The 26,402-nt window shown below is 40.2% G+C and overlaps 1 protein-coding gene across 4 annotated transcripts in view; it reads left to right on the top strand.

The window, feature by feature from the left end:
• The window catches only part of SETD4 (SET domain containing 4), a 128,343-nt gene that overhangs the window by 39,804 nt on the left and 62,137 nt on the right, over positions 1–26,402 (top strand). Inside the window, exons 12-13 of one of the 4 annotated variants that reach the window (XR_013158691.1) lie at positions 466–667; positions 7,329–9,134. The exons of 1 other annotated variant lie outside the window; for it this stretch is intronic. The gene's annotated coding sequence lies outside the window, so the exon portion shown is untranslated. Of the gene's footprint in view, positions 1–462; positions 668–7,328; positions 9,135–26,402 lie in introns of those variants that run through there. 2 more of the 4 variants (XR_013158693.1, XR_013158695.1) reach the window with 2 other exon arrangements.

Here is a 26,402-nt window from a genome sequence, read left to right as displayed (position 1 = left end):
AGGCTTTTTAAGGTCACACAGTTCCATGTAAAGATGCCTTCCTGTACATATAATGAAATGACAGGGTCCTGTGACTGAGGGTTATGGCACTCATGGGAAGTACTCATCATCTCGTGTCTGATGCACTGGGTGAGCACTGTAGAGGACCCACCCCCTGGAATAATACTCACCAGGGGTCACTTCTGTGTTATAGAAAACTCTATATATCAGTGTTCATTACGGCATTATTCACAGGTGCCAAAGGGTGGAAGCAACTTGTGTCCATCAACAGATGAGTGGAAAAATTAAATGTGGTACATATTTATGTCAGGAATGGAATCACGTTCCACACAAAAGGCATGTCAGGTCCCAGACTGGTCCTGTGAGTGCTGACCCGTTGTAAATAGGATCTCTTGAAGATCTTCAGTTAAGGTGTGTCCAGATTGAAGTGGGCCTTAATACAATTACTGGGTCTTTTACTAGCAGAATGAAATTCAGATGGAGAAAGAAGCCAGGGGCAGCAGACAGAAGCTGGAAGTCAATTGAATTGAACCCAGAAGAGAAAGAAGACATTGCCATGTACATTACCATGTGATGGTAAAGCCAAGGAACCCCAAAGATTCCTGGCCAGCTGGAAGATGCCAAACCCAGGAGAAAGCAAGAATTGTAGTCTCTGAACTGGCTCACAGTAAGTTCCTGATGTTTAAGCCAACCCATTGTATGGTATTTGTTTTAACAGCTGGGAAAGAAAAGCAACATACTATGGAATATTATTCAGTCGAGAAGGAGAGCAAAGTTCTGAGATATGCTACAATGTGGATGAATCTTGAAGACACCACGTTGAGGGAAATAAGCAAGACACGAAAGGACAAATATTGTATGATCTCATTTATATAAAGTAGCTTGAATATGCAAATTCTTAGAGACAGAAAGTAAATTACAGGGTATGGGGTTGGAGAGATGGGGGGATGAGCAGTTAATTCTTAATGGGTATGGAGTTTCTGTTTGGGGTGATAGAAAAGTTTAGGTGGTGGATGGAATTGATGGTAGCACAACCTTGTGAATATAAATAACTCCACTGAATTGTTTACTTGAACATGGCTAAAATAGAAAATGTTAGGTTTTATATGTATTACCACAATACAATTTTATGAAAGAAAACTGAAAACCTGGGTTTGCTAAACTGTGGCTGGCCCGTGGTTTTGAAAGTAAAATTTGATTGGAACACAGCCTATTGTCTATGGCTGCTTTGATCTTACAACAGCAGAGGTGACTTGTAACAGAGACCATGTGGCCTGCAAAGCTGAAAATACTCTCTGACCCTTTACAGAAAAGTTTGCTGACCTCTCGTCTAGATCTAATGAAGTCTGAACTTTCTTTGAAGGTTCTATTGAAGAGTCCTTCTCTTAGTCTCTGACTTGGTATTTACTTGGTATTCAGCACTACAAAGCAATTCCCCCAGGATACCCTGACCACAGAAAACTCTTTTGGGTTTATATGGTCTGCTCTCTAATCAGGCGCTTGACCAGACAAGAATAAGATCTTGCTCTTTTGCTCCCTTAAAACCCAAAGCAAATATTATCTATACTTGTGGCTGCACTTTTATTCCCCTGCCTTGGGTGACATTCCCAGCAAAGATGTGTCAGTGTATGTGCATGTACTGCTATAACACATCCCATGAACGGATCCAGATTTTGAGAAAACTTAAAAAAATCTCATTGGGACATAAGGCAAATGACACTGCTAACTTGTTTTGGTGAACTTCATAAATGCATTTATTCCACATATAGAGTGAAGCAGCTATTTTATAGGCAAAATTGGTATTGCTAATATATTCACTGAAAATTATTTTTAAAGTATTTTAAGGGATAGATTTTATTTTTAGAGTATTGTTCTGCTCCATAGGCAATTAAGCAAATATGTACTATAATACATTATTTAAGTAAGGCCATTTTTGTGAAGAATCCCAGTAACTAGAATTCACAGATTTCTGAAGGTTATTAATATGAGGAGATCAAATGGTGCAGGTTGCTTTACTACCGTGCTGAAAGGGAGCTTCTTCTGCTAATAAGGGAGGGACATAGGCAAATTCAAGCATTTGGTTTTTCCTGTGAAACGTGCATGAAAGTAACTTTGAAATAATATTGGAAAACAATAAAGAACAATTAATACAGCCTGTCTTAGTCTGCCAGGGCTGCTGTGACAGACACTACAGAATGAGTGGGCTTAAACCACAGGAATTTATTGTCCTACAGTTTTGGAGGCTGCAAGTCCAACATCGAGGTATTGCCACGCCATGCTTTCTCCCGGAGTTTGTAGCATCCTGGTGCTGGCTTGCCAGTCTTTGGTGTTCCTAGGCTCGTCTCCTAACTGCACCCGGATTTCCTCTACTGATAAGGACATCAGCCATGTTAGATGAAGGCCCACCCTGGTCCAATTTGGCCTCATGTAAATAGGATCTTGGAAGATCCTAGTCACCAATGAGCCTACATCCACCAAACTGGGGGTTAGCACTTGAGCATTCTTTGTGGCAGTCATGATACACCCTATCGTAGGGCCCATTGACAAATGTCCTCAGCATCCCACTTTGCCTTTGATCTTGAAGATCTTGAAGTTGTAACTGCTGCTTCTCCTCAGAGATGTTGTGGGGCAGCATTCTTATTTGCTAGCAGCTAACACATTCTTTGCTCGTCCTGGATCTCTTACTTATTAAAAATATATCTGAAGTGAAATGAAACAGAAAACAGAAACTATAAATCACACTTTATAAGCAGTACAATGAGTAGGTCTCCCAACTATTAACTGCATATCACGGGTTTTGGGGTTAGGAGTATAGGATTGGCAGCTAACTGTACCCGATTTCCTTCCAAACCAACTTTTGTTTTTCTACTCAAGAAAGCCCCTCAGAAGTAATATTATTGCAGGAATAGCATTTTGCTTACTCCACATTATTGAAATAATAATTTAAAATACATCATCGCTAACTTTATTCATAACAAATTATTTGTGCATACCTCATAGCTGACTGAAATAATGTTAAAGTTGATAAAAATGCGTAAGATTATTTTCCTTTTTGTTTTGGTTTGCTAAATCTGCCAGAATGCAATATACCAGAAAGAATTGGCTTTTACAAAGAGCATTTATTAAGTTACAAGTTTACGGTTCTAAGAACATAAAAATGTCTGAATTAAGACATCCAGTGAAAGATACCTTGACTTTGAAGAAAAGCCAATGGCGTCCAGAGTTTCTCCTCACATGAGAAGGCACATGGTAATGTCTGCTGTCCTTCTCTCCCAGCTTCTGGTTTCAAACAACTCTTTTAGCATCTCCAAACATCTGTGTCTATGTCAGCTCTCTGTGCCAGCTCTGAATTCTGTTTCAGAAAGGACTCCAGGAAAGGATTAACACCCACCTTAAATGGGCAGGGTCCCATCTCCATGTAAACAACCTAAGCAAAAGGTCCCACCCAACAATAGGTCTGTCCCCACAAGATTGGATTAGAAGAACATGGCTTTTCAGGGTACATAACTTCAAACCAGCAGAAGGTTGAAAAATTAGGGGCATCCCTAGCCAGGGTAGGGCAGTAGAAATGGGAGCCTCAGCTGCATTTTCTGGAAAGAAAGAATAGAGAGTAGGAAAAAGCAGAAAGGCCCTTTCCTGCAGAAGGCTATAGAGAGGCCTCAGCAGTTCTGGAGTTGTCTAGAGTGTGCAGGTAGGAACAAGGGTCTCCTAAACAAGTCAAGTCTGCCTGGGCTGGACTGATCCTTTGACCTGAGCTTTACGCAGTGGGTCATTGCAATGAGTTTGCCAAACTGCAAAGTCTGAGGAAACAATTCTTCACAAGACCACCCTCAAATGTGGGGATCCCATGATCACCCTCAGACTTGATAATTCATTAGGATGACTCACAGAACTCAAGAAAGCACTATACTTATGATTACAGTTTTATTGTTACAAAAAGATATAAGTTAAAACCAGACAAAAGAAGAGATATATAGGTTGGAATCTGGAAGGAGTTCAATTGTGAATCTTGCAGTCATTCTCTCTCCATGAAGTCATGGATGGCATTATCCACTCCCTGCTCCCTCAAGCCGAGTGTGACAATATACACAAAGTATTGCTAACCAGAGAAGCTCACTTGAGCTTCGGTGCCTAGAGTTTTTGCTGCGGCTTGATCACATAATGCCCATCTGGCTGACCTTTGGTGTCCAACTCCTCTTGGAGGTCAGAGTGATGCCTTGAGTCTCTGGTTCTTCTGGAGGTTGGAGTTGACCTGACTATGTGACTTAAATCCCCATCATGTCACCTTGTTAGACTGCCAGTGGCTAAAGCCCCCAGACAAACTAAGAGACTCCTTCCATGCAAGACTTTTTGGGGGCCTAGAGACTACCTCCTAGTGTCAAAGGCAAAGCCCAGTCCTCTCTTTGGGTGAGATTAATTCTTCACTACACATTCATCAAGGGATAGAGACTATGTCATAACGGATAGGAAGATGTCATGGAAAGAAGCAGCCTCCCAAGCACTGAAAGTCACAAGGAAGGGGAGAGAAGAAACCAAAGGGCATCCACAGCCAAGGTAACAAGCCTGCCTGAGGAGGGAAGCTCCTGGCTCTAATCATTCACAACTTTCATCCCAAACTTCTTGTCATTTTATTTTCTTAAGGGTTTGACTCTGTCCATCATGTAGAATGCTGGAGAAAGGCCATAGTGTAGTGTTGGGGTGACTTGGGTGTTGTATTTCTTTCTTTTTTTTTTACATGGGCAGGCACCAGGAATCGAACCTGGGTCCTCTGGCAGGGCAGGCGAGCATTCTTGCCTGCTGAGCCACCGTGGCCCGCCCAGGTGTTGTATTTTTGTCTGCACACCCAATGTGCCCTTCTCATTAAAAGGTTGTCCCCCAAAATTTGTGATGCAGATTTGCAATGTAATTTGACAATTTTTTATATTGAGTAAACTAAAATAAATGATTTGTCTAAAGCCAGATGAATATGAAATATCATAATTCCTGAAAATGTGATTATGAATTAGAAAGTTATCATTATAGAGCATAAATTGTGGTTCTGTAGATTCCAGTGAAAGGTAAACAGGAGTTTATGATCAAGCCTGTGGCCCAATAGCTATTTTGTAAATAAAGTTTTATTGGAATATACTTAATCCTTGAAATATTGATAAATAGATATTTCCAATACTTATAATGTACTGATAAGCAAATAACTGCCACAGATGATGATAAGTCATATACGAAATATGAGAAGCCCCTGAAGACAAAATTGCGAATTTTTATTATTGCTGTGACCCGTATGTCTTTGGCCTCACCATTTCATGACTATAAAATAGACTTATAGTTTTTATATATTTGAATCACAAGAGCATAAATCACGTTTTGACTGTAGAAGGAAAAAATACTAATATCATGGATCTCCTTTAAATTACTCTTGAATGTGTGGGGCTTTGAGAGTTTTGGGATTTCTAGGAGCCATATACAACATTTTACTCAGTAATTGTAGAGAAATAGTGGATTGGAACAAAATGCAGTTAAGATTGAGAAGTAAGTAGGGATTGAACTTTTCACTCAAGACTCTCAGGGACTCATTTTACCTGTATGTCCTGTCATATAATTTTTCCATCTGTCACATCTAGGAGGGAAGATGGATTTACTTACCCTTTGAAGAGCAGTAAATAAAGAATCTGCTTCTAAGTGACTTTTGCAGTAAAATTTCATCAATTTAAACTCTGTAGTAGTTCACATATAGAATATTTCCAGGAAGTTTTATTTTTACATCTCTGACCAGATATGGATCAGTCCAGAGTAGATTTAGGAGAGCATGGCCCCAACAGGAGTTTCAATTTTTACTAGAGTTTTTCAAAGAACATGAAGTGGATCCAAGACTATATTTCATGGTTGCTTCCAACAAAAGTCTGCGTTTTTTGCTCTTTTGTCCCAGAAGAACTCTTTTCTTAAAACAGGCCTTTCTGTCCAACTTGTGTCTCTTCTGGCCACCAGACCCCTGTCCTGGTGAAGACCCATTCTTTTCTCCCTTCCCTCGGGCCTTTAGTCCTCTTAAACCTCTGCACTCTCCCACCTTTCCTGAGGCCCACCTGTTATTTCTCCTTGGCTCTGGTTCATGCTCAGTGGTCACTTTCTATCTGCTCTTCTGTGTCCCCTTTTCTCCCTCTCCTTCTCCCCAGATTATAGTGTTGGAAGGAACAGACATGGGAACTGTTATTCCTGGTGTGCTCTGAGAGTCCACATCACTACGATTTTTTTATACTGCCAAGATAATTAAGATCGACATAGCTTCATTCTTCTGTACATTCCTCTAAGAGCTGATGTCTTTCTTCTCTTTAATTACAAAAGGCTCCCTTCAGTTACCCGAGATCTGTGTGTCTCTAACCTCAGAAGAAGGATTGGAAGGGGATCCCTGTTACATGTAGCAGCATCAGCTCAAATTGTACACTAGAAAGCTTTGTGTTTAAAATCCTTTTGGTTCTTGAGACACTAACTTCTCTCATCCATTGTACCCCTGCATGTAATCCCATGCAAATGCTTTTCATGCTCTCACCCCTTCTCCCTTCTCCTCCCCTTCTCTCCTCCTGTCCACATCCCTTCTGGAATACTTTGAGGAGCTCCAAATTCTCACTCTATATTTTTTTATTCAGAAAAAATTCTCATACCATAATATTCACTCTTTTTCTTTTTTTACATTAGGCCTCTTTCATTTTATTTGATTGATCTCTTCTAATTAAACTAACATTTCTAACATGGACAAAAAACAAAAAGAAAAGGAGAGAGGCAAAACAATTAAGTGCACTCTTTGAGAGTGTACAATTGAGTAGAGTTTTAATATACTCATAAAGTTGTTCGGCTATCACTAATATCTAATTCCAGAACATTTCCATCACCCCCAAAAGAAACCCATACCCATTAGTTGCTGCTCCTCTTTCCCTCCCCTCCCTCCAGCCTCTGGCAACCACTAATCTACTTTCTGTCTCCATGGATTTGCCTATTCTTGATATTTTATTTAAGTGGAATCATACAATATGTGGTCTTTTGTGTCTGGCTTCTTTCACTCTGCACAATGTTTTCAAAGTTCATACGAGTTGTAGAATGTATCAGTACTGTATTCCATTTTATGCTGAACAACATTTCATTGTATAAATACCACCTTTTTATTCATTCATCAGTTACTGAGCATTTTGGGTTGTTTCCACTTTTTGGCTATTATTAGTAATGCTGCCATGAGCATTCATAGTTTCTGTGTAAATATTTTTGTTTTCATTTTTCTTGACTATACCTAGAAGTAGAATTTCTGCATCATCTGAGGTTATCCCATGATTTTATTTTTGCAGAACTGTCAAACTATTTTCAAAAGTGGCTGCACTGACAGCATGCCTGGTGGTCCCATGGATCTGTCTCTTGCTTCAACAGTGTTTGGATGGGACAGACCTGGGTACTATCCCCCTCTTCAGCTTTGGACCACCCTCCAACTTCCTCTCAGTTGCAACCTTGGGGATCATCTTCTCAGGCATTCCCTGCTTCCAGGATCAACAAACACCATTTTTGTGTGTGTGGTTAGTTCCTCATTGTCGATCAACCGTGAGCTCCCGCTGCACATCTATATGCTACCTTGCACATGGACATCTTCTTCCATGAGTTGGCCAAGATGCAAAACCAGCGTGGCATGTCTTCTTCCAGGACATACAGAACCCATCCCAAGATGAATGCGGCAGAACCCTGGACACCATGAGAACTGCGATGGTCCTGAAGAACCTGAACCAGGCCTTTCTGGATCAGCATGCCCTGGGTTCTGCTGACACAGACCCTTATCTCTGTACTTCTTGGAGAGACATGTTCTAGATGAGGAGGTGAAACTCATCAAGAAGATGGAAGATCGCCTGACCAACCTCCACAGGCTGGCCAACCTGCAGGCTGGGCTGGGTAAGGATCTCTTTGAAAGGGTCCCCCTCAAGTGTAATTAGGAGCTTCTGAGGTCCAGAATTCTGAGTGGGGTCTCTCCACATTCCCTTGGCATTCAGGCTTCTGCCTGAGGCCATCCCTCCAGCCAGGAGGCACATGTGAACCAAGTATAAACTATGAAGTTTTTTTCAGAGGAAAAGAAAAAAGTGGCTGCCTCATTTTACACTTCCGCCAAGAACGTATGAGGGTTCCAATTTCCCCATATACTCATCAACACTGGTTATTGTCTATCTTTTTGATTATAGCCACCCAGTGGGTGTGAAATGGCATTTTACTGTAGTTTTGATTTGCATTTTTCTGATGACTGATGATGTTGAACATCTGTTCAGTGCTTGTTGGACATTTATATGTCTTCTTTGGAGAAATGTCTATTCAAATCATTTGCCCGTTTTAAAACTTGATTTATTTTTCTTTGTATTGTTTAGGGTTATTTCTATATTCTGGATGCTAGTTCCTTATTAAATATATGATTTGTAAATATTTTCCCCCATTTTGTGGACTGTCTTTTCACTTTCTTCATAGTGTCCTTCGAAGCATAAAAATTTTAAATTTTGATAAAATTCAATTTATCTGTTTTTTCCTTTGCTTGTTTGCACTGTAGGTATTATATCCAAGAAATCGTTACCTAATCTGAAGTCAGTAAGACTTACATCTGTATTTTTTTCTAAGAGTGTATAGCTTTAGCTCTTACATTTAGGTCTTTTATCCATTTCAAGTTAATTTTTGTATGTAGTATGAGGTAGAGGTCTAATTTCCTTCTTTTGCATGTGGATGTCCAGTTGTCTTAGTGCTTTCCGAAGGAACTATTCTTTCCCAGTTGAATTACCTTGGCACCTTTGTCAGAAAACATTTGCACATAAATGTGTGGGCTTATTTCTAGTCTCTCAGTTATTTTCCATTGAGCTATATGCCTGCCTTTTTGCCACTATTACACACTCTTGATTACTGTTACTTTGTAGTAAGTTTTGAAATTGGGAAATGTGAGTCCTTCAACTTGGTTCTTTTTCAAGATTTTTTTGTGGCTATTTTGGGTCCCTTGGATTTCCATATAGATTTTAGTATCAGATTGTCAATTACTGCAAAAAAATGCCGGCTGGAATTTTGAAAGGTATTGTGTTGGATCTTTAGACCAATTTGTGGAATATAGCCACTGTATCATATACATATGGAGAGAAGAGGAAAGGGGGGGGGGAGGAGGAGGGGGAGGGGGGAGAGAGATTACATGAAATTGGTTTATACAGTTGTAGGGATCAGCTACGTCTGCAATTCGCATGGCAGGCCATCAGGAAGGGTAGCTGGAACTGCAGTCTCCAGGCAGAATTTCTTCTTCGTGGAAACTTCAGTTCTGATTTTAAGGCTTGTCAGCTGATTGACTCAGACCAACCCAGATTCTCTAGGTTAATCTCCTTTACTTAAGCTCAACTAATTATAGGCATTAATCACATATCCAAAAACCTTAACAGAAACGCTTATATTTGTGTTTGAATGGACAACCTGGGGTCTATAGCTTAGCCAAGTTGACACATAAAATTAACCACCACAGGCATTTTAACCATATTGTCTTCCCATCCGTGTACATGGGACATCTTTTCATTTGTTTAGGTCTTTAATTTCTTTCATGTTGTTTTGTTGTTTTTAGTGTACAAGTCTTGCACTTCTTTTGGTAAATTTAACTCTAAATATATTATTCTTCTTAATACTATTGTAAATGGAATTGTTTCTTTAATATCATTTTGGATTGTTCATTACCAGTGTATAGAAATACAATTGCTCATGTACCCTGTGAACTTGCTGAACTTGTTTATTAGTTCTAATAGTTTATTTTGTGGATTCCTTAGGGTTTTCTATATACAAGATCATGTCATCTACAAAAGAGATACTTTTAGTTCTTCCTTCTTAATCTGGATGACTTTTAGTTTTATTTCTTTTTTCTTGTCTAGTTGCACTGGTTAGAACCTCCAGTACAATGTTGAACAGAAGTGGTGAGACTTGTCTTGTTCTGGATATTAGAGAGAAAGCATGCAGTTTTTCACCATTAAGTATGATGTTAACAATTTTTTTTTTTTGTAGATGCCATTTATCAGGTTAAGGAGGTTCCCTTTTATTCCCTCTTTGTTGAGTGTTTTTCTCATGAATAGGCAATGGATTTTGTCAACAGCTTTTTCTACATCTGTTTACTGTTTTTTGTCCTTTATTGTGTTACTATGTTGTTTTACATGGACTGATTTTCATAGGTGGAACCAACCTTGCATTCCCAGGATAAATCCCAATTGATCGTGTTGTATAATACTTTTTATATGTTGATGGCTTCAATTTGCAAGTATTTTGTTGAAGATTTTCCCATCTATGTTCATAAGGATATTGGTCTGTAGTTTTCTTCTCTGATGATGTCTTTGTCTGGTTTTGCTGTCAGGGTAGTGCTGCTTTCAAAGAATGAGTCAGGAAGTTTTCCCTTCTCTTTTGTTTTTGGAAGAGTTTGTAAAATATTAGTGTTTCCTGTTGTATTTGCAGCATAATTTAGCTCTCCTTAGCTTCTACTTCAAAATATAAAAAGAAGCAAAGGAGAAAGAACAGTCCCTTTGTGTTTCTGGATGTTGTCATCTTTGCATAATGTCTGGATCTATGGCAGCCTCCTTGGGACCATGCAGGGAGCCTGCTCCAGAGGACAGTCAGCACCCTGAGGAGGACAGAACAGAAGGAAGGAAATGACCAACCCTGGAGATGCCATCTCCAGACCTCTTGTTATATGAGGTTATACATGTCTTTATTATTATGTGAGCTCTTTGATTGAGCTTTCAGCTATTTGTAGCCAAAAGCATCTTTGTAATACAGGCTTAGTTGTTATTACTATACCCTCCGCAACTGTAGGACTTCCAGTTTTCTTTATCTTCTTCCACTTTCTGTGTCATCAGGCTAAGAGAAGACAAATTGTATCTGCGGAAAAAATATCCTGAGAGAGATTTGATAGTCACTGGTTTCTATGTAAAGCCAAACAAGGGCTTTACATGGCATAGAACTCTCCTGAAGCCCTTTAGGCTGCCCTGAGCATTAAAAAAAATCCTGATGGGAGTCACACTTTTGCCCTTTGCATGAAGATGGGTAAAATGAAAGGAAGATTGGTTTTGGAGGGCTGTATAGAATATAACTAACATGATGACCATGTGGGAAGACTCTTGGTCCTATCTTGGCAAAAGGCTGGAGTGTGGGTATGGGGTGCAAGCGTCAGGGTAGAGTGGGTAGAGAGGGCACTGGAGTGCAGTCAGGAGATGGGTTCCATCCTAGATTGACCCTAACTAGTTGAATGACTTTGGGCAATTCACTCCTTCCTGCCAGCCTCAGATTCATCATCTACAATAAAAAGGGGTTATATAGATTCACATTTAACATTCTGTGATTTTTATGATTTTTACTGGACTGTTATGTATAATTGATCCCTTTCTTTATACCTTTCTTTGGAATCAGACCAGGTAATGTTTCTTAGTGATTTTATTCTATTTGTAATCTTGAATTTGGAGAAGGAAGAATCATGGAAACCCCTGAGACAGTGATGCCTTGGTTGGGGGGGGCATCTCTCTGATCATGCCCACCCCCAAACTCAGACCTCACAAACTAGAATGCCGCCTGCAATGATATAAGACTAAGGACATATAACATGGACATTCCCATTCAATTTCTGGTGGGAGTAAATGAGTATGGCCATTCATTAATTAAGAGCAAATGAGTGTCAGCATTTAAAAAGCAAAAGCCTTGGAACAGAATTTGAAATGCAAAATATTAGAATGAGAAATTCCAGTTAGTTATCCTATAGACAATGAGTAGGAAGACAAACCAGGCAGTTCTTAAACTGGGTACTAAAAAGAAAAACGCTAAAGAGCAGAAGTTTTAGGGAGCTGGAGGAAGAGGTGTGGCTCTAGGCCAGCCTTCTGCATAGACAAAGGATGCAGATGTGTCTGCACATGGTTGGGGCTTCCAGGCAAGGATGCAGATGTGTCTGCATATGGTTGGGGCTGTCAGGCATGGCCATTGCCATATGGTTCTGAGTCCACAATGACAAGAAATACATCTAAAGCAGCAAGGTAAGCCAGTGTTCCACAAAGCTCAGAGGATGAGACTCTGGGGCTTCTATAGGGGTGACATAGAGACCAAGGAGAGGCTGCAGAAGGAATCATTTTGCTTTAATTTGTTTTATATATCTTGGTGCCCGATAATATTTCATCTGAAAAATAAATTCTGCTGCCAATGGAATTTTGCAATCCAGTGCTCCAGAGAAATCCAAGAGAGGAAAACAATTTTCAGTTCAACTGAGTGTTTGTGACTGGCTTGGCCACTTCTGCTCCCTTCCCAGGGACTTGCTCCAGAGTTCAGGGAAGAAGCAACCACAGCCCCTAAAATCTGTTATCACTGAAATATCTGCAAGATCCTGAGTGTGCAGAGTAGTGCTGGGTGATACGGACTTCACAATAGTGTGAAACAGAGAGTGGAGTTCAGATGGAACCTCCTACTTCCTTTTCTCTCTCATCCCCTCCCCAGTCCAGTGACTATTGAATAATTGGGAGGGAACCAAGGCCAATGTTGGAAGATGGAGAAAGCCCCAGAGGCTCGGTCTTCAGAACACAACTAATGTTGGAAGGATCACTTACCGTTCCTAGCAGTGATCTGAGGATGTACAACAGAGAGTAGGCCACCCATCAGCTGTGTGGCAGCTGTTAGGAATTGAGGTGCATTTCAGAGACTCTTTTGCTGGCATCAAACTAGGGATATGGGAATTGGATCCTGCCAATCACGTTACCCCTCAAAACATTCCTGAGAAAGCCATATGCCAGAATGGTGGTCAACTGGAAACAAAGAACTGCTCTTAATAGTGTCATTCACACCCAGTCACCTGCAAGGAAAATGCTAGGTTATAATATGTAGTTTGGACTTTCTACCTTCCTCTAATCTGAATTTTGGCATCTATCCCCACCCCTGGCTTCTGTCATGAGGGAGGGACTTCAGAAGATGTGGTCCAATTACTACCCTCCACCCACCCAAGTAATGGGTGAGAGAGGAGATGTAGCAGCACATGACCATATGCTGTTTGGGTTGGAAGTCATGAACTCTGACCCTCAAATTAGCAAATTTTCCTCCTGTGGAGTAAGGAGTGTGGTAGAAACTGGTCTGCTTCCAGAATTGAAGGAAACTCTAATGATTCCAGGATGCCATTGACAGCCCCACAGGAGTAGGCAAGGTGACATTGAATGTGCACCTCACGTTGACAAATGTTTAGCCAGACTAACTTCTTTTGCACACTGCATCATCTTTCCTTTTCCCTCTCTCCCCACCCCTCCCAACCTCTGCTTCTTAAAATCAGACTTGAACCCAGAAGGTGGCTTCTATTACAAATGATTATTTTAATGATTTTGGTGGTTGCCTCCTTTATCTCTAAATAAAATATTAACCCTACAACTTCTTAATCAGGTAAAGACTGTTTTTAGACATCAATATAAAATATCTTAGTATGAGCTGAATTTCCTCAAACAATTCTTAGAAATAATCCATAAGTTTTAGAAATTTGAAGTGGCTTCTAACTGTGGTGGATGAAGATTTATCACACATCACCCCTTGCCTTCACAAATTATCTTTTTCAGCTCCCTCCAAGTACAGCCTCCCTCTCTTCCATCATTTTAACAGCTCACGCACCACAGTGAAGCTAAATCACATCTTTGCCCTCAAATGGGCTTTGGAGGTCTCATCTGGGGATCTTATGTGCCTTTTATTTATTATTTATTTATTTATTTTAGAGAGTTGTGGCATCTTGTGACACATAAAACACTTCTGTTTGACTTCAACAAATTCCCAGATAAATCAGAGAGCTCGTATATAATTTATACCGTTGCCTGTTCAAAGAGCAGAAAAGTGAAGAACCTGGAATGGTACAAATGCAGATAAAGAATGCGGGTTAAACTAGTTGGCCTTGTCTTTACATGGGAAAATAGGATGCTAGAGAACTCTAAAACCATGTTAGAAAGACAAGAGGAAAGAGTCCAAGATGGATTTTAAAGCAATCCACTCTTAGAATTCTGCTTCTTAAGCCAACTTAATTCAGCCCAATTGAATTGAGATGCTGCCATATTTTTAAACCTAGTCAGATCCTAGGTTGGACAATGACACTTTGGAGCTCATGTGAATCACCAGCTGGAACCTCCTGAGTTGGAAGTATGGTGGACATCTGTTGTTTTTGTCCCCCCAGCTCCCCCTGTACCCTTTTTCTGCTCACAAACTCCCACTTTCTTTGGAGGAACTGTCTCTCTCCCTCCTAATGAAATTGCTCATATAAAGAATAGACGTGGGACTCAAGCAAAGCCAATTCATGTCTTCCTTCCAAGAATGAGGTCACATAGAAATCAGGAGTAGCTACAATTTGCTGTCTTCTGATAGGGCACTAGAGAGAAGTTTATGGGAGTCCAGCTCCTGGCCTGCTTGTGGCTTGCTGTTCATCTCTTCTGCTGATTCTGTGACTCATTCTGGAGGCTTTATTCAATACATCCTTCTAATTTTCTTGCTTAGGATTAGTTGGTTGCATTCAACCCAAGACAAATTGAGAGAGGAAAGATTCGAGGAGACTGGGATTGATGCCATTCTTAGATGAAATACCATTTTATCTTTTTTTTTTTTTGTGGTGACCCCATTGTATACCCAGGTTGAGTTGATCTGGAGATACACAGGAATGTTCTCAGCATAGAGGTATTGAAACAAAAATTCAGAATCTACCTTATTGAGGTGAAGAATAGCACACTAGACCTGACTGTTTGTCCCTTAATTAGGAGAGTCTAGTGCACACCAGAATCCTGTCTATATGGAAGCTGTGTTCCCTTCTGGAACTCTGGAGATGGTGCAGGCAGTAAGGTACTAAGGCTGCCCCTTAGGAGCTTTAAGCAGAAGGTGGAGACTTGCTCCTCCCTGGCCCATCCATTCCAGAGAAGGTGGCACATTTAAAACTTGAACATGCTAAGGAAGTGGGTTAGCTATGCCCTAGTCATTTTGTTACCTCAATATACAATACCAATAACAGCTATTTTTACTTAGTACTTACTTTGTAATGGCATTGTACCAAGTAAGAACTTTGCAAATCTTATTTAATCCTTGCAACAACCCTCTGGGGTAGGTGTTATTATCCTGACTTTATAAATAAGGAACTGAAGCTCAGAGAAGTTATTGGCCCCAAAATGGCAAATTAGGATATATTGCAACTCATCTAACTTCAGTGTGATAACATTGCCCCTGAGAACCCATCTTTAATTAAAAACATATTCCTTCCCTGTGATTCATGTAATATATTACCAGGAACTTCTGGGCTTCCTGAAACTTTGGTTGAAAGTTCTAAAATTTTTAGCACAAACCTCAAACTGATAATTATCATTGATGTTTCAAACTTTCACTTCTCTACTCCAATTTCAGGAGTATAAATGCTCCATTTGAGGCAGTAAAATGGAGTGGTTTCAGCACCAGCCTTGGAGGCAGACAGGCCAGCATTCCTTTATCTGTAAGAACTGGAAACATTTATTCCCCACCTAATAGGGTTGAGGAAAGAATGCCCAGGAACACTTGGCACTGAGGCTGACACACTGTAAACTCTCAGTAAGTGGTGCCAGGATACACTGATTTTATCTGATGTTAATATTTACTGATTACCGGTCAAAGGAAACCTACATCCTCCAAGTTGGTAGTATGAGACTCTCCACATGGGGTGGGAGAGCTGGACCGCCCAGCTGGTATTCTTGCTCCCTGGGAGTCACCTCATTGGGGGGCCCTCACTGACTAGCAATGACACACCCATGCTGACCTCTACAGTGTTGCTCTCTGTGGGTTCTTCTGGCCCAACTCTGGCCTGACTCACAGCCTGTCCTTGATTTCATCTAGTGCAGCCAAGCCAGACTGGAACTTAAAAAATATGACTTTGTTGAAGGAACTAGCTATGTAGTTATCCTCATCTTCAACTTGTGGGGCTCCACAGGGAGGCCTTCATCTCCCCTCATCTTGTTTTCAACAGTTTTGGGCAGAGGTTACTGTTTTCCTACCGCCAACTCATTCCATGAGTCTCCAGGTCCTGACTCAAGAGTGAACCTTAAGGAATGGCTGGAGCTCCCCTGCCTGTCTAAGACTTGGTCTCTGAGTTCTGTATTGGCCTTTCCTAAGAAAGCCAACTTTGATTGAAACTTCTTTCGTGAAGAATTGCCCTTTATTCTAAGGGGCGTGGAGTTCAGTATTTATTCAAAAGTTTAGGGTGGGTCATTTCATTACAATGATTTGTATGTAGATCAGTCTTAAAACAACATTTAGAATGTTTGAGATTTCAGCCTAAAAGTAGAAGACAAACTGTAGTAGCCCTAAGAGTTTGACCTAGAGTCTTGTACTGCACTAGGCAGAATTCTGAGATGGCACTCCAAGATTCCTGCCTCTGGTATATATGCCTTGTATAAATCTCCTCTCCCTAAGTGTGACTAGGACTGTGAATGCTATAAGTAGCTTATGCTACATGACAAAGGTGAAGGGATTTTTGCAGGTATAATTAAGTTCCCAGTTTAGTTGACTTTGAGTTAATCAGGAGATTATCCTTGAAGGGCCTGAACTCATCAGCCTTTTAAGGGTCAGAATCCTTCCTGCAGAGAGATATGAAGTGTGTGAGAACTATGGAAGGGGCCATATGGCAAGGACAACAGAACAGTCTCTAGGAGCTGAGTGGTTCTTGGCTGACAGCAAGAAAATGGTGCCCTCACCCACACAGTTGCAAGGAATTGAATTCTGCCAAAAACTCAGTGAGGCTTGGAAGTGGATCTTTCCTTTATTTAGCCTGGAGATGAAGATGTACCTGGCCAACACATTGATTTCAGTCTTGTGAGACCCTGAGCAGACGACCTGGCTAAAATGTGCTGGACTGCTGACCTAAGGAAACTGTGAGCTACTAAACTTGTATTGTTTTAAGATACTAAGTTTGTCATGCAGCAATAGAAAATGAATTCAGGTGCCATTTCACATATCACTCCTTTATACTGGAAAAAAGTCTATTAATGATCTATGAAGACCAAATTGCAAAAAAACATGTTTGACAACTCAGAAAGTCACATACATCAAAAGTCCAAATTGCCTTTTTTTTCCCATTAAATGTCTTCCCATTTCATGGAATTCCATGGATGAGGAGCTGGATTGGAGAGAGTTTAGGAGATGTATTTCAATCTTCCTCCAGATGACTGGTCTTGGGAGGTTTGTCCCTCAGAGGCCAGTGCCCCTATGGGGTCCTTGTGACAATCTTGGACAGTAGACAGTATATCTTGACCATATCCTTGGGTTCCTTCAGTCAAGAGGAATCTGTTCCAGGTTAAAGAAAGTCATGGGTTAGAAAGAGATTGTTTAAAATACATAGGGATGATATCTGGCTGATTTTTTTTCCTCCATGGATGATGTATAATTATTTCTTGAAACCTTATTAGGCAGTAAAAATTCTTCAGGTGAAATTGGCTTGTTAGGCAGCTCTACTTGTCCTCTAGCCATTTGGGCATCAGTCAGAGTTGTTAGTTGAGCACTAAGGTCATGTCCTATATGTAAGTTATTAAACTGTTTACAAAGTGATTTTTAAAAATGATCAAAACTGATGACCTTACTTAAGAAATTTTGGGGATTTTCTATTTTTTTAATGTACATATTTGTACAAAATTTTTGTTTTCTTTCTTTGGCCTTGATTGGATCAAAGACAGTTGCTTTATTTCTAGCTTGCAAGGCAACTGAGAAGTAGAGACAGAGGAGGGCCTTTTTTGTTGTTAAATTGACAATGAAAATGAGAATCTGATGGAGAGTTTTTTTTCAAATTCTAAAAATGTACAGTCATTTGTATAAATGGTTTAAAAGCCTAGAGATTTTAGAAATGTGTATTTGCAATTATTCTCCTTTAATAATTAATTACTAATATGTTTTAATCACTGAGCACATTGTTTTGATCATTAAGAATTTATGATGTAAAGATTATTTCAAGGTCAAATTTCAAATGTTAATCATTGTAACCTAATGCATGTAAATCTCTGCTGAATTCGGTTTAAAAATAAAAAGAGAATCATTAATTCGAGCTAGCATACTTACTGGAAATTGTCTTTTATTATTCTCTGCTATGGTTCAAGGTCATTTCTTTAATCAAACCTCAGAGTTTGATAGAGTGAATCATCAGAAGAAAAATCATTCTTCTCTTCCTCTTTTTTTCCCTAAAAATACAACTCTCCTAGGGAAACCTCTTCTAACTTTCCTTTTCTCTTAATTGTTCTCATCTCATCCTTAATTATAGCTGCTGCTGCTGCAGTGAACCTTTTTTTTTTCCAGTTCTGAAAGCAGTTTGCGCTGTTGGGCACGGGAGGCTTAGAAGTCACAGAGCTGCACTTGCTTGTATAGGAATTTTGCTTTGATATTTAAAAAATTCATATGGTATTTTTCTTTTGATTCAGTGGGTATCCTCATTCCTCAGGCTTTTTGCTGCAGCTCTTTCCTGATTGGAGGCATGTGGTCTATGGATTTTAGAGGGGTCACTTCCAGGGTTTAACTCCTGCTGGCAGCACTTACTAGTTCTGTGATCCTGGAAAGTTTATGCTGATAGTTCTTCCACCTCTTCATCTGTCAGATGGGTGCAGGAGGAGCGCCCATGTCAGAGGCTGTTACAAGGGTGAGATGGATCTCAGCAGGGAAAGCAGAATGCCCCGCTACACTCAACCAGTGCTGTCTTGCAGGGTCATGTTTTTAACTCCACTCCAGAGAAAATGCAATTCCTTCATTTTATCTATTGTCCTTTTAGCTCCATCCAGTTTAAATCCTGGTCTCATCCAATTTAATTAAAAAAGCCCCAATTGAATTTAAATGGCTCCTTTAGGCAATAGCCTAAAGATAAACATGCACAAATAGCCTCTCCATATTTCTTTTACTAAAATGGCTTCTGGATGTAAGAGGAACGGGAGGTATTTACACATCTCCCAGCCCTGCTCAGGTTTGACTGTTTGCTAAACTCTTTGGCTTCAGGCAATATCCCTGGGATGCATCTGCCATCAATCCTTTTGCTGGCTTTTGCAGTCTGCAGACCCCTAAACTTTAGACTCTACCTGGCCCCAGGCGGGGGACCACGCTGCCAGGAAGTTACCTGCCTTTCTCTCAGCTTGGCAACTGTGTACAGGGGAAGGGAAGTGGCCTGGGACAGTTGGTCCTCAATGCTTCTCCTGAATGGCCAGGCTTTTAGTGCTGCCTAATTTAACAGAATGTGGCAGTACTCCAGGTTGGTACGGGACAGTCTGTAAGGCTTTTGGAGCCTGAGACAGGTAGCAGCACTGGAAACTTCTGCTCTGATGACGTCACTTGAAAATGGGACACCTGTTGGCCTAACTTGAACTCCTACCTCTGAGTTCCCATCTCCTTACCACAGTTTGCCCAGGGTCAGAGAGAAGCAGGTCCTGTTTAGACTTTCCTTATGAAACCATCCGAGGTTTGGTCCTCCAAGCCTTGCTGTTGGTATGCTAAGGAGGAGATAAGGGATGCTGGACATCAGATCAACAGCCCAGCCCCTATCTCTTGCTATCTCTTGCTGCAAATCATCTCTTTGAATGCATGAAGGTAAATATTACTGAATTAGTCAGGGTTCTTTAGGAAACAGAACCTCCAGAATATATCTGTAAATGTTATGAGATTTTATAAAGTTGTCTCACGCAACTGTGGAGATGTGTGAGTCCAAATTCCATAGGGCAGGCCACAAGCTGGGAACTCCAGTGAAGGTTTGCCATGAATTCCCTAGGAGAAGCTGGCTGACTAGCTGAAGCGGAGATGAAAATTCTCTCTTCTGACTGCTGAAATCATCAGCCTCTCTTTTAAAGCCTTCAGTTGAATGAATGAAATGTCACTTATTGCTGAAGGCAATCTCCTCAGTTGATTGTAGATGTAATCAGCTATAGATACAATCAACTTAATGATGATTTAAGTCCCTAAAATGTCCTCACAGTAACAATTAGGCAAGTGTTTGCTTGACCAAACAACTGGGCAAAAATAACGTGGCCAAGTTGACACTTGGACCTAAACATCAGGATCACCGTGGTCTTTTTCTTTTGCATTCCTTCTCTAAGCCTCATCTTTCCAGTTGGCAGAGGGCTGTCGCAGACCAGGGCAAAAAAGAAAGGCAAAAGAGAAAATTAGACTAATGTTTTCCAAACTGCTACCTTTTGGTAGCACTGGACTGAATCTCCCTGCAGGCTGGGCTCATGTTAGCAACCTCCCCAGTGTGTGCTGAGGGCCCAGCAGAGTTTCTGATAATGCCCAATAAGTGGGTAGAATATAGGATGATGAAAATTACGATTATCCTTAGAGTTTCGTATAATCAAATATATATAGTTCGCTGGTAATTCACAACAGATTGTTTCATACAAGTTTTACCAAGAAGACACTTTGTTAATTGTAAAATAAATGGCTCTTTGAGGCTGAGTGTAAAGGAGCTTTCCCCTTTTTTTCTATGAAGAGCAGAATCATAGGAATGATAAACTCTAAAGCAAGTGAATAAATGATTTCCACCTAGGAATTGTAGGTAATAGGATGTTTTCCACTGCTCACTCTACTCACGCTAAATATTTGTTATTGAAGTAATATACCATTGAATTAGCAAAAGTTCCTAAACTATGCATTTTTTTGGTTGCTCATTTGGAAACAGTAGCTAGAAAAAAAATTGGACGGTGTAGTTTCTGTCCTTGAAAGTCCTTCAGAACGTGGAGTTCCATTGACAGAAAGGAACTTGGCAGTGATAACTTCCCTGTTTAGGGTGTGTTAACGTGCATGCATTTCCGAACTGAGATGACTTTACCAGCCACATTTTTGTTGAATCTGTTCACCTCAAGGTCGAATATGTCATAAACACACAAATATCCTTACTACGAAAGATAATATAGCCTGTCCCTTCTTGTATTTCTCTCACCCGGTGTCTCTTTTCCATCATCTCACTTGATTAACAATTGTTAAGAGACATACATAGTAACATGGACTTAGGACTTAAAGAAAGCAATCGAATGTTGGAAGCAAGGAGAGAATAATAAAGAATGAAAAGCTGAATGGGAAATGTAAGCTCACAGTACTGGTTAGGCTGAGAAGGCAGGAACATATTTTCTCTTTGATGGTGTCAGGTGTGAACAGCTGATAGAAATGTCATGAGCTGCCCAAAAAGGTTGAGCACAGTGAGGTGCAGGAAAATCTCTTAGTAGGGGTTGGTTAAATTTGTCTTAAGTGGTTGTATGGATAATGGTTGACGATCTAGGACTATTTCTGGGACCTTACCCTCCGTTCAATGACCCCACGCTTGCAGTCTGCCTCGTTATCCCATTTGTCAGAGTCACATATCTTGATGAAGAAAAATACCATGTGCCATGATGCGTCGGCAGTAATCCAGTGCTTCCAGCTTCAACTTCCTCATTGGATAATTTTGATGGCTGGCATTGATGATTTGATGGATTTTTAAAAAATAAATCTTGGATGAAGTACCGCCTGGATTGCATCTCATTGTTTATTGAAATAATAACTGCTATTAAGCTGAACTGCAGCAGTTTTTCACATCTTAAAGATATCAAGTTGAAAACCCTCATTACTTTATTTGATAAATGGTGCATCTACAACATTTTTTCCCCCCACATCAGAAGCTAAATACAGGTGGTTTCTCAATTATGTATTTTGATGTACATAATCATTTACAACTGAAATGAATGTCCAAGGATTTCTGGTTGGGTGAAGCCTCTTTTGATAACTGAGTTTTAGAAGATAGGACCAATCCCTTTCCAATGAGTACAGTGCTTCTATTAGATATAGTTGACTTATTTCAGGGGTATGGTATTTACCAGTTGGTATTGGTATGGATCAAGTTATAATAGAGTAATGACTCCACCACTGGTTTTGGTGGTTTTCACATCTGATTCTTCATGTTAGGTATATTCTTTTCCTGAAGCATTAAGCATTGGGACAGACTTTAAAATCTAAGGTTTCAGGACACTCCCCAATCGATAAAAGTCCACTGTGCAATTAGTTAATTCCCTATTCTTGTGAAAAACATATTTTCTTTCCAGCAATTGGCTTCTGATTAAAAATTATGCTAGAAATGGAGTTATCAAAGTTACTGTAGGCAAAAGTCAAGAGGTATAAGGATAGTTTTCTTCTTTAAGAGAGTGAATGAACCCTAGTACTAGCTGACTCAGTAAGATATTTTGGGACCCCTTTGATCACCCTTAATAGCTAGTTATATTGATTTAGTAAAGCAAGTGTTACATAAGATGAAGTGATTCCTAACATCCCGGAAGAAAGCAGAATCATGAGAAGATGTTTTAAAGAAAAACCCAAAAGATAAATTATTATGGAAAAATCTTATTAAGGAAATGAAGGGTCTTAATTTAATATAGAAAGAGCACTCTATGTGAGCATATACTCTGGCTATTTGATTGGATAGTCAGGATGCAGTGAACATAAGAGACATGTATGTTTTATAGAAGCCAAAAGTTGGATGCACTGAATGTCATCTCACATAAGCACTTCATCAGCATTTGCTAATTAATGTCCCAACACTCCTGCAAGATAAATAAGCATCTACAGCCTCAGTTTTTCCTACTTTATTGCTGCTTCCCATCTGACAAACCACTTCGATGCTGAGCAAACCACCCCATGTTGGGCTCTCATTGAGGCTACTCTAAGCACGCAGCCTCAGCTAGTTTTTGTTTCCCCAAAGTGTCTCCTGGACACTCCAAATCAAACAATCAGCCCATTTACCTGAGCTGTGTGCAAATCTGGTCTCATTCCCAAAACAACGTTCCTTGATATTTAAGAAGCAACCAGAATTCTTAGTTATTTTTACTTGCAATTTCAAGGCTCTTTCCTTTCTCTAAATCTCCTTGGGCTATAAATTAATCTTAGTCAAAACATGCTTTTAAGAGAAGGGTGACTCAAAGTAGGACAACGACTTGTTCTTTTTGAAATTGCATATAATTTAACACGGTATAACCTTTGAAGGAGAAATCTGACCTGCTTAGAGCATCGTAGTGGTATTTAAGGAGGCTCTCTGTCTGAAAGCTCCATCTCAAAGAAGGCAGGTATTCGGTTTCAAATGATCAAAACGGCCTTGTACTCCTCTTGGAGTTATTTTGACATCTAAATAATAGTTCTGGCATTTCTTTTGGAGTGTAAATCAATAACATTGACTTAGTGCATTCTTTCCTCTTATTTTCTTCCTTTACTCTTTTAGAACCTTAGATCAAGTATTAATAATTATTTTAAGCCTTCGCTTGGCTTTGGTACTTTGCCACTTAGTGACACAGGAGGCATCTCACCCCCCACCCCCTTCTCCATTCCCTGCTCTAGTTCCCTAGCTCTTCCAGAATGTTCTCTCTCTGGGACAAAGACTACATCCATCTTTAAGAGCTGACAACTAGATTTAGTGGTCATCTTTGACATTTTTTGTTTTCCTCTTTTCCAGTTCCCCCAATATTAGAACATATGCATCTTTCTACTTCCTTTATTTTCATTTTTTTCATGTCCTCCTGTCATTAACCCTTCTCCCAGGTCTCTTGCCAGTATATCTGAATGCCTGGTCTGCCAACTGCCTATCTTAGAATCAGTTGGTGCTCGCTGAAGCTGCAATTCTTGGGCCCCCACACCAGACCCCAAAATTCACACCTCTGGGAGTGAGAAGCAGAGGAGCTTCCAGCTTCCAGTAACACCTGAGGGTTACTGCCTTTTGCCTTTCTGGTTTTCCAAGTCTCTTCTCTTCCATTCGATTGTATTCAAAGTAGTAATTGAAAGCTTATTGTACTCTTGCTGACTTCTAATTCAGCTATTATTGCATTTTCAGAAAATGTTTGTACCAGTTCCAAAATCCTCATGATTGACCTTAAAACCCTGCAGGATATAGGTGCCAGTATGGTGTAGGGATGAGCCTGTGGTGGAGGTGAAGAAGCGGAGAGTCATGAAACGGGGTTTGACAGGTTCTGAGGTCAGTCACACCTGGATTTGATTCCCAGATTGCCATGTAACTAGCTGAGTGACCTTGGCTAAGTTATTTGACCTTATAAGGCTCAGATTTCTCAGCTCTAAGATGGGGTCATTGAGAAGATTAAATGAAATAACTTATGTAGAGCTTGGAGGCATCACTAAACAGTAGCTTTTATCGATCTTTCATTTCTTCCTTTTATCTTTCTTCATTTTTGTGCTTCTATTTTTGGTTGACTTAGCTCTTTATCTATTTCCTTATTATCGTCTTGGATGTGTGACTGCCTTTTCTTATCTTCTTAAATTCTCGTATTTACATCTTCTCTTTCACATATTCCTTCTAAAATGATCTCAATGTACTTAAACCTTTTATTCTTGGCCCTTTTCAGTTTAGCAGTACAGACATTTCACAGGCTGAGGGTATGGGGCAGATAACTGCTGTTGCAGTCTGTTTACCACCACTTCCTCCAGCAATGGGACCTCAGTGTGCCTTTGGGGTCCTGGTTTTCCTGCCCCACCATGTGTGGATGTGGGAGGTCTGGTGAGATCAATGGGCACCTGACTCATGGGTGTGTCACTCACGGTATTACGGCCTTCCCACCATGGCAGTTGGTCTCAGGAGTTGTCAAGTAATACAAACAGGGCTAATCAATGTTGTTCATTGCAGTTTTCTACATTGGACTTGTAGCTAGAGCTTGCCTTTTGCTCCTGGAGCTCCAAGCCTCTTGGAGCTCTAAGTTCCTTTCAGGCTGCTGATACTCACTTGGGGGTGGCCGTATCTGTTGCCTCCTGATCTTCTGATGTCCTGAGGCTTACCCCCCTTTTTGCTGGTAGGGAAACACCTTTCCAATCTTCTCTTCTGGAAGGTTCCTCTGCAGGGGTGTTGGGTGCTGGGTCCCCTAGGATGATATTTTTCTTGCACATCCTTTTTCTTTCTTAAGTCATGTACACACTGATATTGTGGCCAAGTTGGGGGCAGCATGCAGATAGAGTCATTTGTTATAGCAGGAATTGCTGTTTCCCTCTAACACTTAGGTCCTGTTGGTGCGTCTGGTTCGTCAGGCCCAACTCTCTTGTCTAGTGCAGTGGACTCTTTCCTGAATTATATATTATATAATTAATGAATGAAATAGCAGGAGTGTGTGTGTGTATTTATGTGTGTGTGTGTGGCATCTGTTTCCCCAAATCAGGTATTTTCCCTTCAGCTACAGTCTAGTCAAGACTTTTGGTACACATTATCATTACTATGCTAAAGTATATACATAAGACAAGTATGAAAGAGTTAATAATACAGGGGTAATTCATGAATGCATGTTCAACGATTTCAAATTTATTTAATTGATGAAAGCCTTAACAGGATGTGATGGAAATAGGAGAAGGTAGAAATTGAGGTACCTATATAACACTTCTACCCCTGCCATTGAGTAGCCGTGAACTTTAGGCATGTCCCAGAGGCCCTTCCTTCCACAATTTCCTTGTCTGGAAAATGAAGGGTTTTTCTTAATAAACCTCTGTTAAAAGAAAAAGTTTGCAACAGCATTCAGTTTAGGCTCTCACAGCTTTATTAAATGATTCATGAATCGGGCAGCATCCCATTCAGAGAGTAGGAGAGAGGTATGTGGAGGGGGTGGAAAGGGGACTGTATATAGGGCAAATGTAGAAGCAAGTGAGGAAATGTCCTATTGGCTATATGATAAGTTTCCATTTTACAAAGGGGGATGGTCTTAGAAAGTGGGAAGCAGGTATACTTTGATTACTCTGGTATGCTTGTCCATTCTGAGAAGCTCTCTGTACTGGAAGAGAGTTGGTTCAACACCAGGTTTTACTTATCTGCAATTCTGTAGAGAGGGCTCCATTGTTCCATTTTCTCTGGAAGCCCCATGCAGGTCAATTGTTTTTGTCTTCTGGAAAGTCCTTTCTTGGAAAGGAGTCCCTCCCTGCAATGCCAAATGCAGGTGGCCATTTTATTTTAGTCATGGTCTCCTCTTTTGGTATTTCCAATGATCTCATTGGAAACCTGACCAAACACTCCTGATTACCATCATTGATTCCTTTTCTTGTCAAGCAATTGGTAGGCTTGGTCAGTGGTTTTTTTCCTTTTTTTTTTCATTTTTCAAGTTTGTTTCTGCAGCGAGGTTCATTGGTGGCTGTTCAATTACATTTACGACCACTGGAATGGGTTTAATTACTCAGTACAGTGAATTATGGGTATGACAGTTTCTCTGAGTCAGGGCATCTATTATTTATTTAACTATTTGTTTGTTTAATTTGAGAAGTTGTGGGTTTACAGAAAAATCATGAATAAAATGCAGGGTTCCCGTGTACCAACCTATTATTAATACCTTGATTGGTGTGGTACATTTGTTACAATTGATGAAATTGATGAAATTTTATAATTGTACTATTAACTTTAGTCTATAGTTTAATTTATAATTCAGTGTTTT

The sequence above is a fragment of the Tamandua tetradactyla genome, chromosome 10 (genome assembly GCF_023851605.1).
Source record: "Tamandua tetradactyla isolate mTamTet1 chromosome 10, mTamTet1.pri, whole genome shotgun sequence".
NCBI lineage: Eukaryota > Metazoa > Chordata > Mammalia > Pilosa > Myrmecophagidae > Tamandua > Tamandua tetradactyla.
The sequence above is the reverse complement of the archived record's forward strand: the minus strand, read 5'-3'. Positions and strand labels throughout refer to the sequence as shown.